The 7,104-nt window shown below is 38.3% G+C and overlaps 1 long non-coding RNA gene across 1 annotated transcript; it reads left to right on the top strand.

Moving 5' to 3' along the window:
- Positions 1 to 1,796: 1,796 nt before the first annotated feature.
- LOC112137271 lies at positions 1,797 to 4,347 on the top strand. The gene is made up of 3 exons (XR_002917515.2): positions 1,797 to 2,050; positions 3,972 to 4,031; positions 4,101 to 4,347. It is a non-coding gene; the product is annotated as an uncharacterized LOC112137271 (long non-coding RNA).
- Positions 4,348 to 7,104: the final 2,757 nt, after the last annotated feature.

The raw sequence follows: 7,104 nt of genomic DNA, 5'->3' as shown, positions 1-7,104 counted from the left end.
TTTGACCAAATTTCACAGCAAAATGAACCCATTAGCATCATCATTCTGTCTGGGGCAAATTTGGGGGGAAAACGCCAGAGCTGCACTACATGTGGGCACACATCAATATTTTTTAAAAATAATAAAAAATGTCTTCTCATTATTTTGTGGGTAACCCACCAGCTCTAGGAGGACGCCATGAAGCGGGTGAAACCCTGAGGAAGTGAAAGGCGGAGCCTCAGAGATCTAGTCAATTCATTCAGGGGTTTAAAAATAGTTAACAAAAGTAACTCATATTTAATAAACAATTGTTTTTTAGTGTTCCAAAGGTAATATCTGATCATTCATCATGGATATAGTTCACTTTGAAAGACTTAAGAAATTCATGGTGTGGCCCCTTTAACCCTCGTGCTCTCTTTTAGGGTCCAGATGACCCCACCCTTACATTGATGTTTGATTCCTCCAATGACAAAGGTGGACAGGGTTTTATGACAGCCACATCAGTGAAGAAAACCAATACTTAAACAAAAAGTTCAGCGTGCTGTCTTGTGGGGTCCGGATGACCCCATTTTTAATGTAAACATGCCTAGGATAGCACAAGGGTTAAAGGTCTTCGTCCAATCAGTGACCAGAGCAATCGTGGCATAGCATGCTAACTCCAGCCATCTAAACACAGGCTGTGCGGCCTGTGCTTCCTAGATGAGGCTTTGGCAACTCAAGACAACAGATTCCTCTGAAAGACATTGCATGCATGAGGAGGAAATCAGTATTTGCCTGATGGGCTGCAGCTGGTTTGTGCTGACAAGCAAGAGCTAGCATCCAACAAATGCCTCGTGACCCGCTCGCTTTCACTGCAACTGTGACCTTTCTGCAAAAGGCCACAACGACACGCTCCAACAAATTACTCCATCCGTTACTGTATGAAATTAGATTCTGGGCAGTTCCTTACAGGAAGCCTCTGTTTATCCACGGCTGAATAATTGGATTCATTTTTTCTATGAAGTTATCTCATTAATGAGAATATCAACAGAACAGATCTTACTGTAACACCGGAGCTTCAGTGTTTATGGTCTTTCATTTATTGTAACTTTTCTACCGTTAACACGATAATTCCAGTCGATTATGAAGGAGAAAAGCGTCACGCTTAGAAATGTTGCCATTTCTAAAGACGCCAGAACACAGATCAGTTTTAACTTTAGGACATAAGGAACTTTGGGTTGAATATTCAAAAGATTTGTGTCTAAAGTGTTTTGTGTTAGCTGCTCTGTCTCAGTCCTCTTAGTCCTAAACCCAAACATGTGCCTTGTGCTCTTCTTTCATGACAGCATTCCCAAACACAAAAACAGCTTCAACTGTGGAAAACTATGACTTTTAACAGGTTTTCTTGTTAAAACATTTAAGGGACCCCTCCTGGTTTAACTGCAGATTAACACCCTTCTCAAACTAAACTACACTATAGTACCATGTGAATGCCAAAAGTTTGCAATGATTTTTCATGAAACTTGTGTAGATGGTAAAGAGATTCTAAGCCATGTTCAACCACACAGACATCTCATTGTCATGTTAATATTGAGTTTTTATGACTAATACAAATAACCAATAGGTCCCAGCTCCTTGTTTCTGATAACCAACAGATATTTTATAGATAGTTTTTTGATTTTTCTGCTGTGTTTTACATTTTACTTAAGCAAAGAATGAATGTGTTGGAAGAGTCTGATAAACAGGAGTGTAACAAGTAATACTGGCTAGGTTTTTTACCCCATGGTTCCAAATAGTTAGCTGCTGAAAAGTCAAGTTCTCCATGAAAGAAAGCGGCTGGTTGGAGAAGGCTATTAGTTCCATGATTTTCTTTTTAATCTCTTCAGCTCGTTGGTGACTCTTGTTTAATTTTTTACATTTATTTAACAACTCCCTAACAGTCGTCTGTTTGCTCACTAGAAAACGTTAGAACTGACGGCAGCTATACAGCTGTGGTCAAAAGTTTATTTCAGGAGTGTCAAACTCAAACATACAAGGGCGAAAAATCCAAAACACACCTGAGGTCACGGGCCGAACAAGATAAATATTTATTGTAAGTATGTTTTTAAAACTTTAAAACTGTAACTACAAAAACTTAAGAGAAAAGGCTAAATTAGCCAAAACAGCTAGCGTGTAGCTAAAATATTAGCTTAACGCCAAAATAGCCTTAAAGATCTTAGTAAATGTCAAAATAGTCCAAAAAGCTAGCAGAATGCCAATTTTTTAAACTTTAAAACTGTAACTTTTTAACACAAGTCTGAATAATAAAGGCAGGAATATTATTCCAGAATAAATCAACTTAAATCTAAAATAACTTTCAATATTTTACTCTCCATAAAAATGTATTTTGTCAAAATTATACAAGTTATAAATAAGATCAAGATAACATCGGGTCATTAATAACAATAAAATAAAATGATCTGGAGGGCCGGATAGAATTACCCAGAGGGTCCCCGGGCCTTGACTGTCACATGTGGTTTACATACACTTATAAAGAAAAGAATGTCACGTCTGTCTTGAGTTTCTAATTATTTCTACAACTCTGATTTTTCTCTGATAGAGTTGTAGAAATAACTGGAAACTCAAGACAGTCATGACATTTTATTATTTATAAGTGTATGTAAATGTATGACCACAACAGTATCCTTTCCTCACATCATAGTGATTGATTTTCAGGTGACGTGAGATTTTTGGTGTTAAAGTCTGACTTTTTTTAGCTCCTTGTGACACTTTTGTTAAACATATATAGCAGAAAGCCAGTGTATCATTTGCATCCAACAGGCTAAACCAGGGGTCTGCAACCTTTTTTTTACTTGAAATAGTTGATCATTTTTGTCAGAGATTTGACACCACTTCCTTTCAAAATAAAATACATCCTGTGACACATAGGATCACTTAACCTTTGTCCAAATTCCCCCCTACTCACTATAAAGAGCGCTGACCATCTTCTAGAGCTGTCCAGATCTACTAATTCCAAAATTGAGTGCACTAGAAATTTCCCAGAAGTCTTTGTGAAAAACTAGCGTGGATCAATGCTCACTATGAGTGAATATAGACAACAATTTCAAACAAAAAAACATGTTTAAATCTATTTTATTAATAAACCAACCACATTTTCACCATCAGAACACAGAAGTCATAAATAAACATTATGAAATGTTCGTGTTGATTTGATATTCACTTCATGAAATCGGTGACATCATATCTGGTGTTTAGAAAAGAAAAAGACAAATAGTGAGCATCCGAGTTGTCTTTAAAATCCAGGGAACTATATAGTCCCACACTATATAGTTTTTTAGTAGTTAGGGGGGATTCAGACACAACCTATATAGGATCAATGCAACAAATCATTTGATTTTCCATTTTCAGACAAAAATTTGTTAATTTAAAATTAAATCAGAGCTATTTCAGTGACATTTTTACAAACACTTAAAATCCTTGAATTTGTTTAAAAATAGAAAATCCGGTGCTCAGAAAGCTTTTGATGCGTAATGTCTTTAAACTGTTTGTGAATGAGTTGAGTGAAGTTTACTACTTACTTATATTTTAAAGTTATACTTTTAAAAAATGTTTTATTTGACTTTAACTAGAGAGCCACAATGGAGGGGTCAAAGAGTCACAGGTTGTAGAAACTAAGCCCACACAGATGAAAACAGCGCCATGGTGTTGAAGAGCTCTCTGGCAGGCGCTGAGCCGTGACATCACTAACACGAGACAGAAACTAGCAGGATGGGCGGGGCTAAAAAGTAGAGAAGACTGTCATGTGATGGAGTCATAATTGTTCTTCATCTGTCAATAATTCTCAGTACCAATATTATTGTGCATCCTAAGTTAAAAGCAGAAACATGACATGTTATTTCCCTGTTTTTTTATAGTTTCTTAATGACAGAACAGCTATATTTTAATAAGTGTAGTCCTTGTTTGTTACTTATCTGGAGACCTCTTTCCTTCATCGACCGTTGGTGTGTCTTCAGGGAGTGTCACACATCTATATTCAGCTTGCTGATAACAGCAGACTCATCTGTAAACAACATGTAAGTATAGTTTGTCTCCTGCAGACAGAAGCTGACTGTTCTTCACCTTTCCTTGTCTTGTGTCCTTAGACTCCACTAAGGATGACGCTGTAACTATATCTCCACAACTGCTTTCATCAACCTTCCTCTGCACAACACAGCACTCCTCCACATTATTAAAGGACTGCAACACTAACCCTGAATTACATGTGAAGTCATCCACTCTGACCCTGTGATAAGCAGCAGACAAAAACAAAGCATGTCAGAAGGAAGGAGGCTGCATGCCTGCAGGCGTGGCTGCAACAGAAAGGATGCAATTCAGGAACCTACGGTCAAACCGGTTTGGTGTGGGACGTCCAAGATTTTGTCTGAATGTGTTAAAAAAAGCAGATAAAAACTTTGAAGGAAAATGGGGCTTGGAAGCACTGATCCATGATGAATAATGCATTTTCACAATGTTCTTTCTACTTTAGCTCTAAAGACCATTTACCCACGTCACCCAGAGGTCGCACTGTTCTCTGAGGACAGTCAAAGCACATGTCAAAGTCAAGGCCCGGGGGCCGGATCCGGCCTTCCGGGTACTTCTTTCCAGACCTTGCATTCAAGGTCTGGAAAGGCAAGAAGGCTATTATCTTTAGTATGCATCACTTGGTTATATTTTCCTCTTTAGGTTTCCTGCTGGTCTGTGGGTGTCTTGGAGTTCTAACCCCTTTTGAGGTGCTAAACGCATCTTTAGAGGGGAGCCAGTGTTTAACACCGAGACGGGTTCACAGTCACTTCCTGGATGGTTTTCAGGGAACAATGCTGTGACTGTCTGTCTGTGCAGCTGGAGGCGGTTAAACAGTCACTGAAACTGGGCTTCACTGAAGCATGAACAGCAAGGAAAGGTTCAGACTGTGATAAACTTCCACTGTCGGGTGAGGACGGACACTGAAGGAGCTTAGCTCTTCCTTCTACTAAGATTAACCCTTTAACCTCTGAGGCGATGCTTAAACACAAGAAGACGTTTGAAGAAGTTTTAGTTTTTCTGCAGATTCTACTTTCCCTCAAATAAACTGTTTAGTGATGTTCAGGTGCATACAGAATCACAAGCGTCGTTTAAGTTGGAATAGAGATGAAAAGAAAATTTAGCTCTCATGTAACAGCTTTAATACTTCATACTGAAATCTGATCAACTTGGTGGCACCAACCTCAATGGTTTGATGTATTAGAGACAAAAAAAGACAATTGAGTCGTCAACTCTCTGATAACTGTCAAACAATGTTAACATCGCATCTCTAGAAACATGTACATCTAGAAAAAAACCTGTAAATTGTGTGAATAATCACAAAAAAGATGCTGAACTCCAAATTGCCTCTGGTGGAAGGTGGCGCCAGTGTTCAGCAGCGGAGCCGCCATCAGTGAGTGAATGAGTGTGAAGCGCTTTGGGTCTTCGAGGAAGGTAGAACGGCGCTATATAAGTATACGTCATTTACCATTTAGATAATAGCTAAATTTGTTTGTCGTCACACAGAAACTCATCACACAGGATCGGATTTCTTTTAGAGCAGCTTATGATAGCACAGAAGTACAAAGCAGGTGAGCACAGGTAAACTTCAGGATGCAGTCCATGTGCGGTACAACAGCCGTTCATGATCCTACATCTGTCCTCTGTGCCAGTGTGGGATTCTGCCGTCCATCTGTCTGCTACTGCGACTGTAATCCTGTGTTTCCAATTTATGAGCACAAATTCTGCTTTGAGGATGTTAAAATGCATTTTCAAAGGAATTTTAGACGACTGTACTGTGCACCAGAACTTCGGGAAATCCAGTTAACTAACAGGTTTATAAAATAATATATTTGACTTTGAGTGCTGAGATTGAATTTGTCCACTACCTTTATCTATCTTCAAGGGTGAAAGGTTAAGTGGTCGTTTAGCTCGAGCTGCCAGGGGTTTCAGTGTAAGACATGCAGAGTAGTACCTGCTCCATGATCTTTACACGTAGCAAACCAGCCTACTAGTGAATACAGCAGGACAAAAAGGTTTGGTGCTGAGGAAGAGCGGTCGACCTCTGATCGGAAGAGGTTTGGTTCCTACCCTGCCCGCCCATCTGTCCAAACGTTACTGAGCTAGACAGTGACGCCCACATTGCTCCTGGTGGTTCCAGGTTAGCTCCAGTGTGTGAGACGGTGACTTTAAAGTGCTTCAAGGAAGATAGAAACCTGCTAAAGAAGAATACGCCATTTACCAACTCTGTGTCCAGCTTAAAAGAAAGAGATATGCAATGTCCATTATGGATCTACTCTGCGAAAGACAAAAATGTAAAATAGAAAAAAACAGCAAAATATCATTGTGGGTTTTTGTCTGCATCTGAAGCAGTATCAAAAATAATTTCCAGAAATTATTCAATTTGCTTTACAAGAGCCTGAATTGATTTGAAACACATTTTTTTGGATTGTAAACATTGTTCTGCTTCTCCTGCTTCAGTTTGGCCACTAGGTGGCGATCGCGCTATAGCATTACACCTTATTCCAGAAGAAGAAGAAAGAATGAGCAAAAAAATGTGTTTTAGATCACAAATGGTTACTTGAAAAAATTCCTTAAAAGAATTTGGAAATTTCATATAAAGATGTTCATTTAGTCAGCAACATATGTTTAGGTCGAGCGAGCGTTAGCATTAGCCGTCCTTTGGGAAATTCCATTAAATGTTAGCATCAAACTAGTGGACTTTAGCTTTATGTGCTAAATCGATTTATATTTTTATTAATCAATTATTGATCTGTTTAGCTTAAATCTATTAGAATCGATTAATCAATTTTATCAACCCATCCTTTATTTGAAACTATTTTTCACAAAAGATCGAGTTTTGGTCTCATTAACTCAAACTATAAGAAAAGTGAATTTTGTGGTGCTGAGATAAAATAAAAAAATAATAAAATAAAAAAATAAAGAAACGACTAATCGACTATTTCAATAGTCGATTAGTCGTCGACTAACCGTGACAGCCCTGATGGGTTTGTAGGTTGATGGAGCTTTTAGCGATTTTAATCTTTACTTTAGTTTCACTTACATGCCAGAAAGTGTTTAATTTAAAAAAAAAAAAAGCTTTTGCAC

Source organism: Oryzias melastigma, linkage group LG24, assembly GCF_002922805.2.
Source record: "Oryzias melastigma strain HK-1 linkage group LG24, ASM292280v2, whole genome shotgun sequence".
Lineage (NCBI taxonomy): Eukaryota > Metazoa > Chordata > Actinopteri > Beloniformes > Adrianichthyidae > Oryzias > Oryzias melastigma.
The sequence above is the reverse complement of the archived record's forward strand: the minus strand, read 5'-3'. Positions and strand labels throughout refer to the sequence as shown.